At 49.4% G+C, this 24,071-nt stretch overlaps 1 long non-coding RNA gene across 1 annotated transcript; it reads left to right on the forward strand.

Moving 5' to 3' along the window:
* The first annotated feature begins 228 nt into the window (after positions 1–228).
* LOC135182727 (uncharacterized) lies at positions 229–24,071 on the forward strand. Its single transcript, XR_010305296.1, has 3 exons — positions 229–303; positions 23,697–23,820; positions 23,906–24,071. It is a non-coding gene; the product is annotated as an uncharacterized LOC135182727 (long non-coding RNA).

The following is a 24,071-nucleotide window of genomic DNA, read 5'->3' on the forward strand; positions in this document are numbered from 1 at the left end:
GATGGGGCTAGCCAGGGAAACAGAACCCTCCCCCACCACCCCCCCAGCGCTGGCAAATAGCATCAACTCGCCGAGAACAGGGCTGAGGTCCTCCTCCTCGGAGGGTTAAGCTAATTCTGCCATTGATTTCAGCTGGGGCAGGATTTCCCTAGGGCCTCATGGGAAGCAGTAAGGCTGTGAGCATGACAGTCTAAGGGATATAAGGCCAAGTTTAGCCCTACCAGCAGACAGAGCAATGTTTTTGCTTCTGGCTGTGCTGAAGTAGCTGCCTACAGAGCTCAAACCGGCCAAGAGTGACTACAGGTAGGAGAGGAGATGTGGGCTGTGGAGTTGCAGGGAGGTGAAGGAGTTGCTTGAAGTGGATGTGTGTTGGGGAGGTGAATTACAGCAGGAGAGCTGCAGCAGAGGTATGGTTTACTGAGCTTTTGAAGGCTTGAGGAGACTTTTACAAAGCAAAGAGTGTCTCAGCTTATTGAAATCTGAGTGGGGAAGAGACTCAAAGAAAGAAAAAGTCCTCTGGAGCAGGTAGTGAGTGTTGCTGGAAGAAGACTTGCATGCATGCGTTAAAAAGACATTAAAGTTGATCCATTCTGTCATATTTATGGATGTTACCCAGAGTGGCTTTTATCAGATGTGCATTTGGCTCAGCACTGAAGGATAATTGCAGCTAAATAGTCTATAAAAAAGGATCTACAAATGCTATAGAATGTGAGCTGGCCAAATTCTGCCCCCCATTTACATCCATGCAAACTCATTGGCTTTAATGAGGTTGCTCTGATATCCCCATGGCAGACTTTGCTTGGGGTGTTATGCAGAGTGGACAGGGATGTATGATGTGATTATGACAATGAGCTCCTTTGTGTCAGCTGTTCCAATGACTCATTTCATGGCTTTCAGCATGTCAGTTGAGTTTTTCTTCTGTGCTGTGATTTACTCAGCTGTGCTCATTCAGATTGACCTGTCTCACCTGAGGAAAATGGCTGTAGAGCTCCTTGGAGCTGCTGCAAACCACAGTGCAGAGACAATTGCAGCTGGGAGCAGCAAAAAAAAAAAAGGAGCAAAATGTTCTCTTGAAATGTGCTGCTAAATAATTTATCTCACCTTTGCTTGATGAAGACACTGAAGTGTGACATCCTGCAGAAAAGTGGAGTAATAGCAAATTAGTCTTCCTCAACCCCAGTCTTACAAAGCTTTAGGACTTGCTTCTCTATTTAATTGCATGAAATACCTAAAATATGAGCACTTTCTGTGCAGGGTGGAAACACTCCCAGGTTAAGGACTGTCTTGAAATGTGCTCACAGCCAGCACAAGAAGCCCCTGATGTTGGTTGAGCTTTGGAGAGCAGCAGTGATTTGATTTGGTAACAAGTTGTGATGTGCCCATATAATCAAAAGCTGTGTGGCCAGAAGATTGATACAGGAAGGTCCTGGACCTGGTAGAGTGAGTCCAGAGGAGGGCCATAAAAATGATGGGGAGGTTGAGCACCTCTGCTATGGAGACAGGCTGAGGGAGCTGGGGGTGTTCAGCCTGGAGAAGAGAAGGCTCCAGGGTGATCTAATAGAAGCCTTCCAGGATCTGAAGGAGGCCCCCAGGAAGGCTGCAGAGATACTGTTTGCAAAGGCCTGTGGTGATAGGAGGAGGGGCAGTGGTTTGAAATGGGAGAAGAGCAGATTTAGGTTGGGTGTTAGGAATGTGTCCTTTACCTCGAGGGTGGTGGAATACAGGAACAGGTTGCCCAGGGAGGTGGTTGGAGCCCTATTCCTGGAGATATTCAAGTTGAGGCTCAACAGGCCTCTGGGCAACCTGATTTAGCTCAGGATGTCCCTGCTGACTACAGAAGGGGTTGGACTGGATGACCTTTGGAGGGCCCTTCCAGCCCAGCCCATGCTATGCTTGGTGTACCCTATCTGAGTGTAGGCTTCTGGCTGTCTTTGAAAGTGGGCTCTGCCTGCTCTGAGCCCTGTGTTGCAGCTGGCCGATAAACTGCAGAACTAACCAGGCTGGAAGAGACCTCTGAGATCATCGACTTGAAACTAACACCTAACCCTTCTAATTAACTAAGCCATGGCACTAAGTGCCTCATCCAGCTTCCTCCTAAACACCTCCAGGGATGGGGATACTACCACCTCCCATGGGCAATCACACTTTCTGTGAAGGACTTCTTCCTTAACATCCAGTCTAAACCTGCCCTGGCACAGCTTGGGGCTGTGTTCTCTTGTTCTGTGCCTGGCAGCAGAGCCCAACCCCACCTGGCTACAGCCTCCCTGCAGGCAGCTGCAGCCAGCAATGAGCTCTGCCCTGAGCCTCCTCTGCTGCAGACTGCACACCCCCAGCTCCCTCAGCCTCTCCTCACAGGGCTCTGCTCCAGGCTCAGAACACATCTAAGCAGCTCAACATCTCTCTTAAACGGAGAGGCCCAAACCTGGCCACAGGTCAGTGAAGCAGCAGGAGGCTCGGCTGAGGCAGGCTGTGTGGGTGGGAGGTTTGGCAGTGGTGCTCTTGGGGATTGCCTCGCTCCGGGGCTGATGCCCGATGCCAGGGCAAGGAGCAATGGGTGGAAACTCAGGCATAGGAAGCTTCATGTCAACACAAGGAGGATTTTCCCCCCCTGTGAGGGTGACAGAACACTGGAACAGGCTGCTCAGGGGAGGCTGTGGAGTCTCCCTCTCTGGAGATACTCAAAACTCGCCTGGCTGTGTTGCTGTGTGTTCTGATCTAGGTGATGCTGCTCTGGCAGGGGGGTTGGACTGGCTGAGCTTTGGAGGTCCCTTGCAGCCCCTGACAGCCTGTTCGCAGACTCTGTTTTGCTGGCTGGCTGGCACGGCTGAGGGTCTGCCTCGCCCGGCGCGGCTGCTGCTGCTCCCGGGGCTGGCGGCTCCGGATCCTGCCTGCTGCCAGCGCCCACGAGGTGGCAGCCGCCGCTTGAGCATCAGTCCCGGCCCTGCCTGGCAGCTGGATCGACAGCTGGAGGCAGCCAGCCGGCCCAGCGCTGCTCCCGGGGGGACCCGGAGGCGGGGGGGATGGAAAGGCAGGGTCTGTTTCCCCTAGGGAGTCTCCCCCTGGGCTGAGACCTGCTGCTCTGGTGGCTTCAGTTCAGATACCTCTCTGACAGCTGCCTTTTCCCCGAAGATAGCGGCCGTGACACAGAGATGGCACCAGAGCCCCTCTGTGCAGAACGGAATTCCTCTCCCCTTCTCACTGAGCACGTTTTTGCCTTCGGCACAGTTCTGCCCCCAAAACCATCCACCACAAGTGGGAACTGGAGGAGGTATCTTCGCTTATGCCAGCTGTCAGGTTGGTCCCTCCTAGCAGGGGTGCTGTAGGACCAGAGCAGTTAGCTGAAGCTCAGTCCTTTGGAAAACTGCGTTGGAACACAGGAAAGCATTTCTGAGCTGGAGCATTGTGTACCTTGTAGCGTAGAAGCTGTGATTTCAGGATTCTACTGCAGGCTCAGATTCAAAACCCACTTTTAGTGGAGGAGCTGGCCACAGAAATAAGCAAAAGACATGGCAATTTGGGTGGCAACCTTAATGATGTGATTATTCCCACTCTTGTATATGTGAACAACCTACAGTGGAATGTTCAGTGGAATTGTAGCTGGGACACTGAAGAGATTTCCCTGTTACTAGAATTGTGATAACTGTTCTTGAAGGAGAGCTCAGTAAATTGCCTCTAAAGCACAGGAAATTGGCTTAGCTCCTTCTGTGTAATATTTGTCTTAAGGAGCACGTCACAGGCACAGAGCTGAGAAGAGCCAGCGAGGTCTGAAATACATGGGCTGCTGCAGCAGCAATATCACCAACCCCTCTGAGAGAGCCTATGGGGCTTAATTTTGCTCCAGGTTCTCTGGAGGACCATCAAGAAATTGCTTTATGAGTTGAAATACCCATGCTATTATACTCATAATTTGATAGTGCAACACAAGATTGCAGTTATTTGTGTTTCTGCAAATCAGTCTCTCTTTCTTTGCTCTCTGCAATAAAATATCCTAAAGGAGAGAGAGAGAGAGAGAGACTGGGATCAATTTTTTGCTGGTGGTACAGCATAGTGGGGCTGAGATGTTTCAGGATGTCTGTGAAAAGCCCTGTTGGCTGTGGTGCTGAGGGCAGTGTTTAGTAGTGACCCAGCAGTGCTGGGTTAATGGTTGGACTTGATCTCAAAGGTCTCTTCCAACCGAAATAACCCTGTGCATCTATGATCCTCTGCCAGTGAGAGATGTGATGGGATCCTGCTGGGTTTTGTTCTGGCATAGAGGGGTTGACGTCTACAACTACCTGCAGGGAGGCTGTAGCCAGGTGGGGTTGGGCTCTTCTGCCAGGCACCCAGCAGCAGAACAAGGGGACAGTCTCAAGTTGTGCCGGAGAGGTCTAGGCTGGATGTTAGGAGGAAGTTCACAGGATATTAGGGGTTGGAAGAGACCCAAGGAGATCATCCAGTCCAACCCCCCTGCCAGAGCAGGACAATGCTATCTAACACAGATCACTGCGGAACACATCCAGACAGGCCTTGAAAGGCTCCAGAGAAGGAGACTCCACAGCCTCCCTGGGGAGCCTGTTCCAGTGCTCTGGGACCCTTATAGTAAAGGAGTTCTCCCTTGTGTTGAGGCAGAACCTCTTTTGCTGCAACTTACACCTATTGCTCCTTGTCCTATCACAGGGAAGTTCTTACCAGAGAGAGTGACTGGCATTGGAATGGGCTGCCCAGGGAGGTGGTGGAGTCTCTGTGGCTGGAGGTGTTGAAGCCAAGCCTGGCTGGGGCACTTAGTGCCATGGTCTGGTTGTTTGGCTAGGGCTGAGTGCTAGGTTGGGTTGCCTGAGCTTGGAGGTCTCTTCCAATTTGGTTGATTCTGTGATTCAGAGTATAATAGAAGAACATGATGAACTTAATTTTCCTCTCACACCAATGATGAGAAGTCTCTGAATTATCTGAAGATGCCATCTGAGAGAAATCAGGCCTCCCTTATGGCCAAGTTGGAAGCACCCAGAAACTGTTTCCTAGTTGGTGGTCTAGAAAGATTATCTTGGTCTCTCAAAATGGTTGGCTGTTTCTTTTGTGTGTTTTCATCATTTGAGCTGGCTCTCCCCATATCATCCTTCTTTACATCTTTATACATCTACCCTATCACCAGACTGAGCCAACACCTGCTCAGACACAATAGCCAAAATGATTCCTCAGTCCTTTAGCTGATGTCTTCTGTGCCAGAGTGAAGGGTAAAGTGCCACAAGGAAGACATGTTCTTTTACCACAAAGTACAGAATAAGCAGAGTCCCTGCATCCTTAGTTTCCTCCAGCAGCTCCCAGAACTGTCTGCACTCCCAGCAAGAGCCTGCAACATCAGCCAGACTTTTGGAGATGAGCATCTGAGTTGGCACAGCCTTCCTAGTTCAAGCCTGAAGAATAGCTGCATTGTGTTGTCTTTTCCTTCTGGTTGGAGAGGCAGAAAAGATGAGGTAGTGCCTGAATGCTTCCTGCAGGAGGTGTTTTGGGAGTCAGAGAACTTTTCCCATTGTCCTTTCCCTTAATCTAACATCTGATTCTAGTTAATGTGCAGCTTCCAAGGCTGACTCAGTTTTGATCGAGTTATGTTAACTTTGAAGAGCTGACTGACTCCAGCTTAAAATGGATGCACTTACAGGAGGATGAAAGGCCTTTTTTATCAGTGTTGAAGGAAGTAGTTCAAAAGCAGAGATTGTTTCTTTCTGAAGACAAAGAAGCTCTTTCTCACCCTTCTCCTGCCATGAAAGAGATCCTTTGCCCATCAGAGGAGGGTTCGATGAACAGGAGATGAAGTGGCAATATAATGGGAATTTTATTACTGTAGCTGGAATAAAGGAAAGTTAATGTAAGAGAAGGCTCTCTCATGCTTCCCAAATGTCCTCTTACTTCAGTCCTCCTTTGATTTGTCCTTTTCTTCCTCTTTGGAAGCAAATCAGTGGTTTTCCTGGCTGGGAAGAGAGAACTAGTGGCATTCTCCTTTTCTCTCTCATATTGTGAATAACCCTGGACAATAAGAGGAATAGAGAAGGCTAAATTCTACTAGCTCTTGTGGCAACCAGGATTAGAGTCTTCATTTGGAGAGACAAACTCTCCAAATTGGGTGAGGCAATTACTGCTGAAGTAGGGCTGGTTTAGAAGAAGGCTGAGTCCCCAGAGACTTGATTCCCATCAGTTCCTAAATGAATATTTAATTGTTCCCTATTAAGATGCTCGTTATCTCTAGAGCAGACAATGCCACTGTTGCTGGGGCTGCCAGCTGGTGAAATTGGTGACAGGTTAGATTATGGCAGTGGCCCATGGCTGTGCTGGAGTGGCCTCTGCTGTGAGGAGAGACTGAGGGAGCTGGGGCTGTTCAGTTTGCAAAGGGGAAGGCTTTGAGGTGATCTTCTTGTAGCCCCCTTCAGACACTGAAAGGCCTCAAGAAAGCTGGGGAGGGACTTTTTAGGCAGTGATAGGACTGGGAGAAATGGAACAAAGCTGGAAATGGGGAGATTTAGCCTGGATGTTAGGAAGAAGTTGCTCAGCATGAGGGTGGTGAGAGCCTGGAACAGGCTGCCTAGGGAGGTGTTGGAAGCCTCATCCCTGGAGGTGTTTAAGGCCAGGCTGGATGAGGCTCTGGCCAGCCTGCTCTAGTGTGAGGTGTCCCTGCTCATGGGAGGGGGTTTGGAACTGGCTGATCCTTGTGGGTCCTTCCAATCCTGACTGAGTCTATGATTTTGACTAGGTTATAAAAATTCAGCGGAACAATTTTGGCTGTGCTGTCACCCACAAGATATGGAATTGCAGAATGGTTTAGGTTGGAAGGGACCTCAGAGCTCAGCCAGTGCCAACCCCTGCCATAGGCAGGGACACTTCCCACTAGAACAGGTTGCTCAAAGCCTCATCCAGCCTGGCCCTGAACACCTCCAGGGAGGCTGTGGAGCACAGAATCATGGAATGTAATCACATTCTGTGATTCTGTGATCCACAACCTCCCTGGGCAATCTGTGCCAGTGTCTCACCACCTTTACTGGAAAGAACTTCTTCATAACAGCCAGTTTAAATCTCCTCTCTGCCAGTTTAAACCCATTCCTCCTCATCCTGTCACTACAAGACCTTGTAAACAGTCCCTTCCCAACCAAAGGGTCCAAAAGAGACTGACTTAAACTCCTGTTTGTTCTGCCTGAGAAAAGATACCCCTAAAGTCTACTAGCTTGCTCAGAATGGATGTTTAAAACAATAGAATCCCTGAGGTGCCTCTTGGGCTGAGATTTATGGAGACAACTTCCATCCCTCAACCACTGTCTTGCCTAAGAGTTCTTTGTTTAAATGATTTTAACAATGGGGAGAGACCACACACACACTTGCAGAGAGCAGCACACAAACACTTGGAGCACGTTCATCTAACTTCACACTAGAGCTGGCAGAAACATAACCTACATATGATTTGATGCTGAGGGCAATAAAGCCACTGAAACAAGCTATCAAGGGAAGCTGGAGTTTTTCCAGCTGAAGATCTCTTTGGTTCCCAGAGCAGGTGCCAGGGTGCTCTAGCCAGGCAAAAATTCTTGTGCTAAACAGAAATACCAAGTTTGAATTCAATGGTCTGTAGTCTCTGTGATCTTGGAGACTTTGAGCTATTCAAGAGAGATGTTGAGGTGCTGGAATGGGTCCAGAGAGGGGCAACAAGGCTGGTGAAAGGCCTGGAGCACAGCCCTGTGAGGAGAGGCTGAGGGAGCTGGGGGTGTGCAGCCTGCAGAAGAGAAGGCTCAGGGCAGAGCTCATTGCTGTCTACAACTAGCTGAAGGGAGTCTGCAGCCAGGTGGGGTTGGGCTCTTCTGCCAGGCACCCAGCAACAGAACAAGGGGACACAGTCTCAAATTGTGCCAGGGCAGGCCTAGGCTGGATGTTAGGAGGAAGTTCTTCACAGAGAGAGTGATTTCCCTTTGGAATGGGCTGCCCAGGGAGGTGGTGGAGTTGCCATCCCTGGAGGTGTTGAAGCAAAGACTGACTGAGGCACTTAGTGCCATGGTCTCGTTAATTGGCCAGGGCTGGGTGCTAGGTTGGACTGGATGAGCTTGGAGGTCTCTTCCAACCTGCTTGATTCTATGATGCTTTCTCTCTTCAGTCAGAGGCTCTAGGGATCTCCCACTTGCCTAGATTTGTGTCTGACTTGTATCAAGTGGCACTGAGGAACCCAGTTAAAAAGAGCACACACAGCTTTGAATGACAAGGTTCCAGGGTTGGAAGAGACCTCCAAGCTCATCCAGTCCAGCCTAGCACCCAGCCCAGAGCTCTCTTGCTATCAGAGCAAAAGTGCAAATTCTCCACCTTTATTTTGGGTGCTGATCTAGGTCTAAAAGGCAGCAGACATGCATCTAACAAAGCCTAACAGCAGAAGCAGGAAAGAGTAGGTGCAGCCTCCTTCCACTACTCTTTTTAGCCAGAGGCACTGCAAGCAAAATCATCTCCTGCTACTTGATAGGAATTTGCATGATATCAGATTGTATCCATTTAGCAGCTTGATATGCTTCACCCTTCAAATGCATTCAGGTAATGTATTTAATTCCTTTTGATGCATGAACAAGTGGAAAAGCATCCTGATCTGAGTGCTCTGACAATTACTTGAAATTACACCCAGGCTGCACTCTAATCAGCTTATGCCACCCTTCCAGTCACAGCTTGTTGTTAAAGATAACCATCCCCTTGCTTCTCCTCAGACCCCCTTCCTGCTCTTCAAAGACCAGAGCAAATCCAGGTGCTGGGTGTAGTGCCCAGCATCGTAGCGTTGTTTGGGTTGGAAGAGCCCTTTGAGATCATCAGGTCCAACCACCATCTAGTTCTGCCAAGTCTGGTGCTCAACCACATCCCTTAGCAACCATGGCAATTGCTGACCAAAGCCAAGGGGATTTTTAAAGTGGTCAAGGATTTTCATGAGGAAAAGTCCCAAATATTCCATCCCTTTTGATGGGGTCAAAGGTTGGCAGGCATCTGTGTCACAGCCAACTCCAGCTAGAAGCATTTACCAGGAAAGAAGATCTAGAGAATACAAGGATTAGAAACTGAATCTTAGCCTTCTGTAAATAGAATCAGTCAGGGTTGGAAGGGATCACAAGGATCATCTAGTTCCAACCCTCCTGCCATGGGCAGGGGCACCCTACCCTAGGTCTCCTCCTGCCATGGGCAGGGGCACCCTACCCTAGGTCTCCTCCTGCCATGGGCAGGGACACCCTACCCTACATCAGGCTGGCCGGAGCCTCATCCAGCCTGACCTTAAACACCTCCAGCCATGGGGCCTCAACCACCTCCCTGGGCAACCCATTCCAGCCTCTCACCACTCTCATGCTCAACAACTTCCTCAACACGTCCACTCTGAACCTCCCCACCTCCAGCTTTGCTCCATTGCCCCCAGTCCTGGCACTCCCTGAGAGCCTAAAAAGTCCCTCCTCAGCTTTCTTGTAGCCCCCTTAAGATACCAGAAGGCCACAATAAGGTCACCTTGGTCACTCTTCACCTTGGAAAAGGCTGTTCCCATGGCTGAGGAACTGGCTCAGAGGATGGAAAGCGAGCACCACAGTGAGGGTGCTTCTTTGCCCAGTTCCTTTCCATGTTCCACAGCCTTTGGGACCTTTCCAGTGGCTTCTTTGTTCCTGTGTATCAGTGAGCTGAAGCATCTTATTGTCCCCTTGAAGTCATGCCCACGCCACCCCTCCTACATACACCCTTTGATTCCAACTGCAGATGGGAAGAAGAGAAGAAAAGGGCAAAATCATGGGAGTGAGGAGGTGGCAATCAGAGACACAGATGAAATGAGAGATCTAATTAAGTAGTGCCCTCCCCTCTGGAGCCACAGCCTGGGTTTTGTTATATACATGGCTGTATGCTGGCTTCCAAGTGTGTGTGGGCTCACAGCCAGCCCTGGTGAAGAGCTCTTGCCATTCCCTGACCTGATAAGACAGTTAATGGCAGCATCTGCTACCTTCATATACATCTACTTATTAATTAAAATTACATAGCTGCTTAATAGAATCTTTCAGAGCTTGTTAATGCTCACTCAGAACTGGATAGTGTCAATAAGTCTGCAGAATAAAAATGCTGGTCCTGTTGTTAAAGTACTGCACATTGTGCTGTGTGCATACAGATGAAGAGAAGGGGGAATCTCTGAAGAAGGCATTCCTCTGCCCCCCTAACTGCAGCAGCAAAGGCAGGGGCAGCACTGCTTTCTGCCACAGGGTTATCTGTGTACCCAAGCATCTGCATAACTTGGTGGGAGAGGCTAGAGGTGTGCTGGGGAAGATGAGAGCCTGAGTGCTCATCCTGTGTCTCTGGATGTGCTTTTCTGTGTGTCTCTGGCAAACACTGACTTACATGCTAAAGGAAAGGAGGGCTTCTGAGGAGTGGATCTTAAAAGGGGGCTCCCAGGGTTTGTGTCAATGTGGAAGTTAACTCTCTGATTTTGGCAGGTTAGGAATTGCACTGGACTAAACAGCAGTGAGGTTAGCCAGGTGGGGTTGGTCTCTTCTGCCAGGCAGCCAGCAACAGAACGAGGGGACAGAGTCTCAAGTTGTGCTGGGGGTGGTAAAGGCTGGATATTAGGAGGAAGTTAACTCTGATTTTGGCAGGTTAGGAATTGCACTGGACTAAACAGGTAGGTGTCTGTCTCTTCTCCCAGGCAACCAGCAACAGTTGTGCCAGGGTAAGTATAGGCTGGGTGTTAGGAGGAAGTTGTTGGCAGAGAGAGTGATTGGCATTGGAATGGGCTGCCCAGGGAGGTGGTGGAGTTGCTGTCTATGGAAGTGTTGAAGCAAAGCCTGGATGAGGCACTTAGTGCCATTGTCTGGTTGCTTGGCAAGGGCTGGGTGCTAGGTTGGACTGGATGAGCTTGGAAGTCTTTTCCAACCTGATTCTGTGATTCTATGACTTCAGCAGAACCTGTAAGGAAAAAAAAGTCCATCTGTCTGTCTATTTGGTAGCCCACAACGTCAGCCATAGCAGTGACTTGAAGCACTGTTACCTAAAGTGAAATCACAGGGGATATTAGGAGTTGGAAGGAACCCAAAGAGATCATCCAGTCCAACTCCTGTGCCAGAGCAGGGCAATAGTCTGGTTGATTTGATAGGGCTGGACTGGAGTGGATGGATAGGTTGGATGGGCTGGACTGGTTGGGTAGGTTGGACTGGATGATCTTGGAGGTCTCTTCTGACCTGGTTGATTCTATGATTCCTCTGCTCCCTAGATTCTAAAGTCTCATGGGCTCTGAGTACTGAGGAACCTGCTGGCTAGCTTCACAGGATCATTTTCAGTGTCAGTGGCACAGGAATATTTTTAAACCAGCCACATTTTTTTTTCCCCCAGCCTCTGTTAACCTTGATGCAGCTGAAGTGTTTGCTTGCTGTTTCCTGTCGGGTTTGGTGTCTGCTCCTGGTTGGTTTTGGCAAGCGGCTCTCCAGACGAGGGCTGAATCTTCTTTTGTGGGTCTTGTGTTTATGTGATTCCTGACATTAAAAGTTACTACAGAATTTGTATCAAGGGAAGCTTGCTGGTTTTTTTTTTATAGCATTCCAGTAGCTATTAAACTTTCATACAAGTCTGGGGAGTTTCCATGCTTTTGATGGGTAATGATGTGTCCTAAACCACTTAGAGCTCTCCCTCGACAAAGAGTAAATAACATTTCCCCATTAATGGAAAGTCCTCCAAAGCTCTTTTTATATTTGTCTTTCCCATCTGTTTAGTAAATCTTAAACAAAATATGAGCCCTGCAGTGTGTTTTATGGCTGATTTTAATGCTAACTACTGGTTTATTTGAACTAAATGCTTGTGTGGCGTTGCGCGCTGATAAAGAGGAAGCCGTAAAAAGCGACCGCGCTGCAGAGCGCAGGCTGCTTTGTTCTCAGAGCTGTGAGGTTTGATGTCTGCAGTCAAAATGAATTCACCAAGCTCAGGGAAAAAAAAAATAGAGTCAACAAAGCAATGTTCTCACTTTAGGAGAAAAGATGCATTTTGAAAAGGCTCCTGTTGACCTCTCCTGAGAGCAGGGCAGCTTTCCATCTATTCTCCGCTCCCAGGCCAAATTTCTCCTCTCTGATTGTGCCTGTGCTGCAGATCTCTATTTCGTGGTGCAGATTTAGAGTCATAGAATCAAGCAGGTTGGAAGAGAGCTCCAAGATCATCCAGTCCAACCTAGCACCCAGCCCTATCCTGTCAACCAGACCATGGCACCAAGTGCTTCATCCACTCTTTTCTTGAACACGTCCAGGGACGACGACTCCACCACCTCCCTGTGCAGCTTCCCGAGGGATGTCTGCATGACACCCACACAGAATGGACTCTAGGAAGCTCTGCTCTTCCCCTGCTGGTTGCTAGACCCCATCAAGCATGACAGCATCCTCATGCTGATGGAGCTGCTCCCTCCCATAAGGTGATGGGAGCCTTCTGTTCCGCCTGCAGCAGAGGAGGCTCAGGGCAGACCTCATTGCTGTCTGCAGCTCCCTGAAGGGAAGCTGTAGCCAGGTGGGGTTGGGCTCTGCTGCCAGGCAACCAGCAACAGAAGAAGGGGACACAGTCTCAAGCTGTGCCAGGGGAGGTCTATGCTGGCTGTTGGGAGGAAGTTGTTGGCAGAGAGAGTGATTGGCATTGGAATGGGCTGCCCAGGGAGGTGGTGGAGTGGCTGTGGCTGGAGGTGTTGCAGCCAAGCCTGGCTGGGGCACTTAGTGCCGTGGTTTGGTTGTTTGGCCAGGGCTGGGTGCTAGGTTGGGCTGGCTGAGCTTGGAGGTCTCTTCCAACCTGCTTGATTCTGTGATTCCAAGAAAAGAAAAAAGTTGTCCACATCTGGATGTAGATCCAAGCTGAAAAATTTGCAATTTCATTCACAGAATCATCCTGGAATCTGCAGATTAACTGGGGCCATGAGGACTCCTCAGGGGGAGACAATCAGCTGAGAAGCTCCTCTCACAGACCAGCTGCTCTTTGGTAGTTTGGCATGGGGGAGCACTGATAGCCTGTCAGACTACACAGGCAGAGGTCAGGAAAAACCTGGTTCATGGCAAAGTGAAGGAAAGAAGGAAAACATCCAATACAGATCACCACACAGAAGGGCACAGCTGCAAGGAGATCTCGGCAAATAAGAAAGGGGGTGGCTGGCCCTGGTGATGAGAGAGCTATCTCTGCTGAGGAGATAGGAAATATTTAATTGACAGAGGTACTGAGGTGAGGGAAGAAGGGAGAGGAAAGGCAGTGCTTTGATTTCTTCACGCTGGGTCAATAATCTGAGACTAAATAACCCCTTGCACCTTGTGTGCCAGGAGCTCTTCAGCGTGTCAAAATGGGAATTTAAGGATATTAAACTCAGCTCCTCGTGCAATTACTATGCAGATGGTGGAAAATAAGTGTTGGCAGATTTAGTGTGGGTGCCTGGTGAAGCTTGTATCTGTTGAAGAGGCAATGGGCAAACACTAAAGAGGAAATTTCAATTTCTTCCCAGCTCTGCAAGACCTGAGATAATCAAAATATTCATAGGGGCTGTTGAGGTGCTCTTCTAGGTGCTAATCCCTTGTTGTTTTGCAGGCATGTGCAGGTTGTCTGCAAAGGGCAGGCTCTAGGCTGCTGGGCTCTGCTCACACTGCCATGTGCAGGTTGTCTGCAAAGGGCAGGCTCTAGGCTGCTGGGCTCTGCTCACACTGCCATGTGCAGGTTGTCTGCACAGGACAGGCTCTAGCCTGCTGGGCTCTGCTCACACTGCCATGTGCAGGTTGTCTGCAAAGGGCAGGCTCTAGGCTGCTGGGCTCTGCTCACACCGCTATGTGCAGGTTGTCTGCAAAGGGCAGGCTCTAGCCTGCTGGGCTCTGCTCACACTGCCATGTGCAGGTTGTCTGCACAGGACAGGCTCTGGGCTGCTGGGCTCTGCTCACACTGCCATGTGCAGGTTGCCCCCCATGGCAAGGGGGTTGGAACTGTCTGATCCTTGTGGTCTCTTCCAACCCTTACCGATTCTATGATCTGTAATCAGGCAAAACAACCTTTCCAAGGCACTGAGTCCTGATGTCCAGGGCATTCTGCAAACCCCTGCCTTTCTCCCACTGTTGTGTCACTGTCTCAGTAGAGATTTGCTGTCAGATGTAGGGATTTTCTCCTTTTTCTCTTGAGGTGAGGTTGCAAAACTCTCCCTTGGTTGGAGATTCACCAAGAACTGATTTTTTTTCTTTCCTATTTGCTTCCAGCCCAGAGCAGACACTCTTGGTAGGCATCCTGACAGCTTCAGCCCTGTAACATGAATAAATATCCTGTCTAAGAGACAACATTTTACAGTGCTGATTAACCTGAGCTGAGAAGATGGATATTGGCTCCTGCAAACTGTGCTATCAGGGAGAGCAGTGCTAGATGAGTTTTGTGACGTGGCTCAGAAGCAGACCTTGATAGCTGAGTAGCTAACAGCACCATCTACCATTTAAGCACTTGAAATCTTTGTGCAGCAAAGTCACTCCAGAAGCACACACAGGAGGTGTTCAATGGCCATGCTGGGTAGAAAACCCATTAAAGCCCAATCAAGCTCTAGTTTGAAATCCAGGCTTGGTGGCAGCATGGAAAAAAAAAGCCCCAAAACTCCAAAACCTTGAAGGGGAGAAATAAATCTCTGCTTGATCTCTCACAGAAAACCACAGTGGAGACTCAACGTGGATTCTTTACAGTGTGGCAGTGCCTTTCTCTGTCTGCCAGCACAGAGAGAGGAGGGAGCTGGAGCTCTGCAGAAGTGCCCCACTTCCAGGCTGTTCAAAATGCACTCAGGTGCTGTGTACACTCTGCAGAGCCTTGAGGGAAACTGAGAGGGAGATGAGGCTTGTATTAGAAATGCTGTGGCCAGCAGGAGCAAGGAGGGGGTTGTCCCCTTGGACTCAGCTCTGGGGAGGCCACAGCTTGAGTGTTGTGTTCAGCTTTGGGCACTGCAATACAAGAGAGATGTGGAGGTGCTGGAGTGGGTCCAGAGGAGGGCAATGAAGCTGGGGAAAGGCCTGGAGAATAAATCTGATGAGGAGTGACTGAGGGAGCTGGGATGGTTAGTGTGAGGAAGAGGAGGCTGAGGGCAGACCTCATTGCTGTCTACAGCTACCTGAAGGGACATTGTGGAGAGGCTGCTGCTGGGCTCTGCTCACAGGGAGCTGGAGACAGAACAAGGGGGAATGGCCTCAAGCTGAGGCTGGGGAGGTTTGGATTGGACATTAGGAAGTTTTTCACAGAGAGAGTGGTCAGGGAGTGGAATGAGCTGCCCAGGGAGGTGGTGGAGTCATCCAGCCTGGCTGTGTTTAAGGGTGGTTTGGCTGTGGTTTAAGGTGACTCTTGTTGATAGGGTTCTAGGTTGGACTTGGTGCTCCTGAGGGGCTTTGTCACCCTGCATGTTGCTTTGATTCTGTGAGCCCTGAGAAAAGGACTCTGGTTTCGTTGTGATAGTTCCTCAAAGGGTGGAACTGCTGCAAGGACCTCAGGTTTGTGGGATTCAGAAGGGAGAGGAAACTGTTAGTAACCCAGAGTGGAAAATAGGCATGAGTGAAGGCTTCACTGTGCATAGGATGGGCAGGAGCAGGACAGATTCACCCCCACACACATAGATTATTTCAGTGATGCCTCAAGAAAGGACCCCTTAAAAGTGAGAAAGAGGTTGGTGTGACCCACCCTTCATTCAGTGGTGGCTGTGTAGACAGGTCAGTGCACAGGTGGGGTGTCTGCAGGCTCAGAGTGCTTCCTCTCCATTCACCTCTTGTGTTTTTTCTCCTTGGAGACAGCGTTCAGATTTTTCTAGCGCTGTGCTGGAACTAATGAGAGCAGCCTGATGTGGCTGCCAGAATGCATCAGGGGGATAATGCTGCCCTGAGATGCTAGGCCACAGACTACTCTTTTCCCCAAAACTTTAAATTGGTTGCAATCCAATTTTGTCTCTCTTTACACTCAGTGGGGGGATTTTATGGCAGCGTTTCAGTCAGGAAATTTTGCTTCCTCTGTATCGTGCTTCTTCCAATCATAAAGCTAGAGGGAGGTCAGGCTGAGCAATATTCCCCTTGGTGTGTGAAGACATGCACAGGCTGTTTCTTATTACAGAAGAGCCAGAGTTCAGTTCTGAACACCTCAGTGGGCTGAAAATTAACCTTTCACCAGGTTTCTGGTCCAAAAATCTAGACCGGACTAGCGCTGTCCTGATCCACTTGGGAACCTCTGGGAGAGGAAAGAATGTAGTGCTCAAATGAGCTGTGACTCTGGAAAACTAGCCCCTAGCACTGTGCTCTGGAGTTGCTAACCTCAAACTGGCAGCACGAAGAGCAAGCACTTGGTTTTCCTGGAGTCAAAGGGAGTGGAAATATGGCTTGCTTTTGAGCTCTTGCTGTGGGGTAGGAGAACAATGAGCGAGGCTGGAGGTGTGTGATTGAAAGCAGCCCTGAAGAGAAGGACTTTGAGTAGCCTTTGAAATAGGCTGCCCAGGGAGGTGGTGGAGTCACCGTGGCTGGAGGTGTTTAAGAGGAGGCTGGATGAGGCATTTAGTGCCATGGCTTAGTTAATTAGAAGGGTTAGGTGATAGGTTGGACTGGCTGATCTTAGAGGTCTTGTCCAACCTGGTTGATTCTGTGACTTTGGGCTACTGCTGGATGAAAAGCTGGGCACGAGGCAGCAATATGTGCTTGCAGCCCAGGCCAGCCATATCCTGAGCTGCATCAAAAGAAGGCCAGAGGAAAGGGGATTTTGCTCCCTCTGCTCCACTCTCATGAGACCTCACTTGAAGTACTGTGTCCAACGTTGGCGTTCTCAGCAAAAGAAGGACATGAACTTGTCCAGAGGAGGACCACAAGATGGGTCAGAGGGCTGGAACAGCTCTCCTGCTGAGAAAGGCTGAGAGAGTTCATAGAACCGGTCAGGTTGGAAGAGAGCTCCAAGCTCAGCCAGCCCAACCTAGCACCCAGCCCTGGCCAACCAACCAGACCATGGCACTAAGTGCCCCAGCCAGGCTTGGCTTCAACACCTCCAGCCACAGCCACTCCACCACCTCCCTGGGCAGCCCATTCCAATGCCAATCACTCTCTCTGCCAACAACTTCCTCCTAACATCCAGCCTAGAGCTCCCCTAGCACTTGAGACTGTGTCCCCTTCTTCTGTTGCTGGGTGCCTGGCAGAAGAGACTGACCCCACCTGGCTACAGCCTCCCTGCAGGTAGTTCTAGACAGCCATGAGGTTGTTCACCCTGAAGAAGGGAAGACTTAGGGAAGACCTTATTGTGGCCTTTCAGCATTTAAAGGGAGCCTAAAATGAAGATGAGGACAGTCTGTTTAGCAGGGCCTGTTGCACCAGAGCAAATGGTAATGGCTTCAAACTACAAAAGGGATGTTTAGACTGGATATGTGTAGGAGCTGAAACACTGGCACGGGTTGCCAAGGGCTGTGGTGAATGCCTCATCCCTGTAAATGTTGCAGGTCAGGTTGAATAGGGCTCTGATCAACCTGATCCAGTTGAAGATGTCCCTGCTTACTGCAGGGGGGTTGAGTTAGATGACCTTTAAAGGTCCTTTCCAACCAAAAGTGTTTTATGATTCTGTGGTGCCTGTTTTGTCAGTGTCATAGAATCAGTCAGGGTTGGAAGGGACCACAAGGATCAGCCAGTTCCAAACTCCCTTCCATGGGCAGGGACACCTCACATTAGAGCAGGCTGCCTACAGCCTCATCCAGCCTGGCCTTGCACTTCTCCAGGGATGAGGCTTCCACCACCTCCCTGGGCAACCCATTCCAGGCTCTCTCCACCCTCATGATGAAGAACTTCTTTCTAACACCTAGTGTGATTCTCCTCATTTCCAGCTTTGTTCCATTCCCCCCACTCCTATCACTACCTGAGAGCCTGAGTCCCTCCCCAGCTTTCTAGTAGCCCCCTTAAGATACCAGAAGGCCACAATAAGGTCACCTGGGAGCCTTCTCCTCTCCAGACTGAACAGCCACAGCATAGCTGAAGAAAACTCCATTTCAGACCTGCACTGACCATTAGCACCTTTCCAATTAGTCAGACTTATCAGAAAGCGTGGATTTTTCCATCCTGCCTGCAAACAGGCAAGCACTGTTCCCAAGCTGCATCCATTCTTGCTAGGACTGCAAGCACAGAAGGAAAACCGAATCAACAGGGGTCCTCCTTGCCAGCTACTTCTGATTTTTATCTATATATAAGAGTATTCTTTAACTGCTTTTAAGAAATGTTGAGGGGTGGAAAAAAAGATTTGGAAGCTGAGTGAAGAAATCAGAGGATGACAACCCCCAAGGATTAAAGATGATGGATTTGACCTGAGTCCAGAAAAATATGTAAGATTAACATTTCGTTGGATGTTGGATCTTCAAGGGGGGGGGGGGAGACCTTTTTACTTCTAACATTTGTCTTCTCTTTCAAGTTTTGAAATAACCCAAAGGAATGCAAGAATGAAGGCCTAGATTTACCAAGCTGACATAAGAAATATGTCAGATAAGAAATACATTTCTCTTGCACGTGGACTCGTGCTGTTCTTTTCCAAAGGCACGGAATGAAAGCTCTGAGTTGGCATTTTTCTCTTCTGGCCAATGCTGAGAGGAAATGTCCTGAATTTGTACCTGGAGCTGCCCTCTTGTGTTGTGACTCTTCTGCAATTTGGCAGCATGTTTGTGTGCTTCAAGGCTTAAGAGAGATGCCCTTCAAAAGGGAACACCAAAGCACTGGAGGCCTCTTATTCCCTGCCTGTTAAGGCTCCACACCTTTGGTGTCAGCTCCAGTGCTCTTTGATGGATGTAGACAGGCATTTTCCATCCAGGCAGAAATTGCCCTGATTCACCTTTGTTATTTATCCTGGAATGCCAAAAGTATCTCATTGTGTCTGGTTTTCTCTCCACTTCTCTTCCTTTGACTAGATGGAGAAAGCTGTAGGTGTAGCCCTGTCCCTAATCTGTGGGTATATCTGGATCAGCAAATGATTGGGTGCAGTAGGAGTCAAGGAGTGGTTTGAAGCAGGTGGTTTGAGCTACATGAAGCATGGGAGTTTTATTTCTGTGTAGACCTAGCCTGATCCCATGGACCAAATATCTCTTGTGGCACATGGGATTCAAAGATGTCACAGCTGGGCTGCAGCAAGAGCAGTGTGGGCAGCAGGGCAAGGGAGGGGAATCTGCCCCTCGGCTCTGCTCAGACCCCACCTGGTGTCTTGTGTGCAGGACATGGAAGTGTTGGAGCCAGTCCAGAGGAGGCCACCAAGATGCTGAGAGGGCTGCAGCAGCTCTGCTATGAGGACAGGCTGAGAGAGTTGTGGCTCTGCAGCCTGGAGAAGAGAAGGCTTGGAGGAGACCTTGGAGTGGCCTTGCAGTATCTGAAGGGGCTATAGGAGGGCTGGGGAGGGTCTATTCACAAGGTCTTGTAATGACAGGAGGAGGAGGAATGGGTTTGAGCTGGCAGAAGGGAAGTTGAAACTGGATGTGAGGAAGAAGTTCTTTGCAGTGAGGGTGGTGAGACACTGGCACAGGTTGCCCAGGGAAGTTGTGGCTGCTCCCTCCCTAGAGGTGTCCAGGACCAGGTTGGATGAGGTTTTGAGTGACCTGTTCTAGTGGGAGATGTCCCTGCCTATGGCAGGGGTTTGGAACTGGCTGAGCTTTTAGGTCCCTTTCAACCTAAACCATTCAATGATTCTATATCCAGAGGACCAGACATAACTTGATCATTATTGCTTATGTCTGCCATAGGAATTGGAGCACATTTGCTGCACGTTTGGAGTGGAGCTTCTGGTTTAATTTTCTTCATAAGGAATCTAGTTCATGAGTATCAAAACAGCTCTGCAAGCAGAGCCAGTGCACACTGAGTTGATGACTGGGAGATTTACTTCAAAATCCCACTCCTGCTCTGAAGCAAAATGCTAATGCAGAGGCAGCCTTATGTGATGTGTGGAAACAATTCATCTGGTCCTTCCAAATGTAATTTGATTTGTTTTATGTGTCTGAAAATATTTCCCATGCATGAGATTTCTGTCTCCTGAAGAGCTCTGTCAACCCAAGAGACTAAGAGCAGGAGCTGATGGAGAGAATTATTTCAGCATCCCAAGGGGGAGAGGAAAGCACTTGCAGTGGGTAAGATTTAGCAGCGCTTTGGAGGAGATGCATCATCCTTCTCTGAGGCTATTCCTCCTGTGCTGTTGCATTAGTGGCCATTCCTTTGCCTTCTCTGCAGGCAAGATTGGCTGACAAGCTGGGTCTGAAGGAGGCAGCTCGATTTTCTCCCTTTCTCCTTTAGCTCGGTGTTGTGCTCTTGCCAGCGGTCGCCTGTCCTCATAAGACTATCTGAGTCAGTTTGAGTCTTTCCAAACTGTTTGACTTGTTGGCCTGCTGAAAAAGCTAATTCCACAGGGTGCCTGCAGTGTGCTAAAAGAAATAACAGCTTTCTTCTCATCATTTCCAAATTCTGGGACTTCTAGCTCAATAAAAACATCCCTCCCCGCCCATGTGAATGTAGGCAGGAAGGTGAGCTGGAGTGTCTGTTATTGCTGGGGAGAGGGAGCCCTGGCCACAGTCAGAGCATCTCCATAGAATCAATCAGGCTGGAGGAGACCTCCAAGCTCAGCCAGTCCAACCTAGCACCCAGCCCTGGCCAATCAACCAGTCCATGGCACTAAGTGCCCCAGCCAGGCTTTGCTTCAACACCTCCAGCCACGATGACTCTACCACCTCCCTGGGCAGCCCATTCCAATGCCAATCACTCTCTCTAGGAAGAACTTCCTCCTAACATCCAGTCTAAACCTGCCCTGGTACAACTTGAGGCTGTGACCCCTTGTTCTGTTGCTGGTTGTGTGGGAGAAGAGCCCAACCCCACCTGGCTACAGCCTCCCTCCGGGTGGTTGTAGAGAGCAATGCTCTCTATTTGTGAGCAGCAGGTCAAGCAGGGCTGCACCCCTGGTAGGCTCATGTAACAGCTGAGATAAGAAGTTGTCCTCCACACACTCTAGGAACCTTCTAGACTGCCACTGTAGCAGCTGCAGGGTCATACAGCTGGGACAATGCTGAATCCAAGGTAAACCAGTTCTGAAAAGAGCACTATCAGGATCACTGGAGGCTTGTTGCCACTCTCCCATGCTGATGCCTATCAGCCAGCACTCTGCTTTGTACCCAAAAACCTGAAGTGTAGCCCCAGCAACTCTGCAGGGAAGATCTCCACTGCTGGTGTGAAGTGTTTAGCTGGTGCCAGTCTGTTGCCAAATGATGCTTTAGTCCAGAAGAATGAATTGGAGTCTCCTTAAAACACTGAATAGTGTCCTGGTCTTGGGAAATGCACACCGTGGAGTGTGGAGCAGAGCCAGGCTAGCACCCACACAGCTTGTACATGTATCCAGCACTGCACCATACCACCCCACAGTGATTCCCAGCACCATATGCCTGCACTGAACAGGAATAATCCCCTTTAAAAGCAGTCATTAGTTTGGAAATCCTGCTGATGGGGATATGCTGCTTCTGACTGCAGAAGCAGTGCACAGCGGAGGCAAGTCCTGAGACGCCAGTCACTGAATCAGATATGGACTTGGATTCTTGTGACATCAAAAGCCTTCAACAGGCTTTGGTTATTTCTTTTCCCCAGTGTGGAATAAGAACAGCCTTGTAATTCTGGCAATCTGTCTGCAGGATTGGAAAGGCTTTCCCTGTGCCTGTTGTTTGTGGTCTTACATCTCATGCTGCAATTACAACATCGCGCTGATGACGAGTCGAAGTCTGCTGTTTTCAGCAGCAAAACACATTACCAGAGTGGCTTTGTTCCCAGCAGGCTGGGAATTTTGGGCCTGGCTTTCAGCACTGAAACCAAGCAAAGTGTGAAGAGCAGGAGGTTGATGGGATCTTGGTTGGCATTTCTGGGACGTGCAGAGTGTGAAGAGCTGTGTTTACATCAGCCCTCGCTCTAGTCCTGAACTCTTGTGTGGGGAGATGGGGATGTTTAAGGTGCTTTCTGAATCCCCTGTGCCTAGAGCTGGGCATCTGAACCACAAAGCACTTCCTAACAGTGACCTTGTATGAACTAAAGAGTGCTGAAAGAGGGGAAAGCCTCTTCTCCTTGATGGCAAATAACAGGACCAGAGGAAATGGTTCCAAGCTGCAGCAGGGGATGATAGGAAATGTTTCCTCACCAAAAGGGCTCTCAAACATTGGGATGGGCTGCCCAGGGCAGTGCTGGAGTCACCATTCCTGGGGGCATTCAAGCAGAGTATGGATGTGGTGCTTAGGGACATGGTTTAGTGTTGACCCTGCAGTGCTTGGTTGCCTGCTGGAGTGGATGATTTTGGGGGTCTTTCCCAACCAGATGTATTCTGTGAAAATGGAGTCCAAGCTAGATGAAATTGGGTCACCCTTTACCTCCTCTTCAGGTCTTATACCTCTGGTGCCCTATGATGAGAGTGGTGGTATTGAGGTGTGCCAGAAATGTGCACCATGCAGAGAGTGATGGATATGTGACCTGGGCTCCTTGGAAAGGAAACTCAGGGGAGGTGAAGTTCTTTGCAGTGAGGGTGGTGAGACACTGGCACAGGTTGCCCAGGGAGGTGTTCCAGGACCAGGCTGGATGAGGCCTTGAGTGACCTGTTCTAGTGGGAGATGTCTCTGCCTGTGGCAGGGGGTTGACACTGGCTGAGCTTTGAGGTCCCTTCCAACCTAAATCTTTCTATGATTCTGAGTGGTAAAAATGTTCCTATTCAACATTGTGTCCATACTGCTGCTTAAAGGGCACTACTGATCAGGGATCCAAATTATTAGGTGGGGTCATTTGCTCTTTCTTTTCCCTCTGACAAAAGTACATCTTCACAGCTCCAAGACTCATGAGAATGAAATGAGGTAAGACCTCATTTCCCTCAAACTCAGGTAGATCAAGCAGCATATGGCATTCTCTGAGCAATACCCCCCCAGGCAGCTGCCAGGACACAGTGAGGTTTTCATGTGGCAGCTGTCGTTGATGCTACCATCTGAGCTTCAGCCAGTGCAGTTTGGGCTGCAGTGGAGTACTTGTGTGGATAGAAGGCAGATGGGAGCAGGGGATATAAATGAAGAGGGGGGGAAAATTAAATGACATAAACTGCTGGCACCAATAGCTGTTCATCTCAGGGCTGTCAGCTCAAAGCCCAAGCTGGCTGTAAGCTACAGTTACCACAGTCTGGCAGCGGTAGGAAATGAGTTTGTGGTTTCACAGCTGTCTGCAGGGTGCAGAGGTTCAGAGGGATCTGTGCCCCTCTCCTCCTCTGCTCCCCACTGCAGCAACCCTAGCAAAGTGTGTGAGGAAGGTTGGACTTGTAGGGATCATCTCAAACTGCTCCAAAAGCACTTTGTAGCATCATAGAGTGGTTTAGATTGGAAGGGACCTCAAAGCTCAGCCAGTTCCAATCCCCTGCCATAGGCAGGGATATCTCTTACTAGAACAGGTTGCTCAAGGCCTCATCCAGCCTGGTGCTGAACACCTCCCTGGGCAACCTGTGCCAGTGTCTCACCACCCTCACTGCAAAGAACACCCAGTTTCAATCTCCCCTTTGCCAGTTTAAACTCATTCCTCCTTGTCCTGTGGTTACATTTATGATGAGCAGAGAACAGCTTCTACCTGAAGAGTCAAAATTACTACTAAAAAGTTATGGATTATCTACTAAACTCTCCTGTCTGGGAAAGAAGTGGGCAGAGGGCAGGACCCCATGACATGCTGTTTGTGGAACATTTATGCATCTCCTACCTGCAGCTCTATGGGAAACAGTGCCTGGGAGCAGTCTGTCAGAGGAAAGATTTGGAGCCAGCTCTTGCACCTGTATTTCAGAGATGGCCTGAGGCTGCCACACACATTTATACAGAAGGAAAAGCCTTAAGTAAGGAAAGTGGAAATTTGCTGTTTCTTAATCTCCAACACTTTCTAAACCAACCCTGAGTTCTTTCTTTCCCTTCCCTTGTTAGAAAGCTGGTTTGGATTCCTACCACCAACAACCTTGGAGCAGCTTGACCTGAAATGCTTTCAGACTGTGGAAGAAGGACTACCCTGGGCCTAACTGGAGTTTACAGTTTGTGACAAGTCTCTCTTGCTCAATATTTCCTTGTCTGTGCAAGGTTTGCCACAACATTT

The sequence above is a fragment of the Pogoniulus pusillus genome, chromosome 17 (genome assembly GCF_015220805.1).
Source record: "Pogoniulus pusillus isolate bPogPus1 chromosome 17, bPogPus1.pri, whole genome shotgun sequence".
Taxonomy (NCBI): Eukaryota; Metazoa; Chordata; class Aves; order Piciformes; family Lybiidae; genus Pogoniulus; species Pogoniulus pusillus.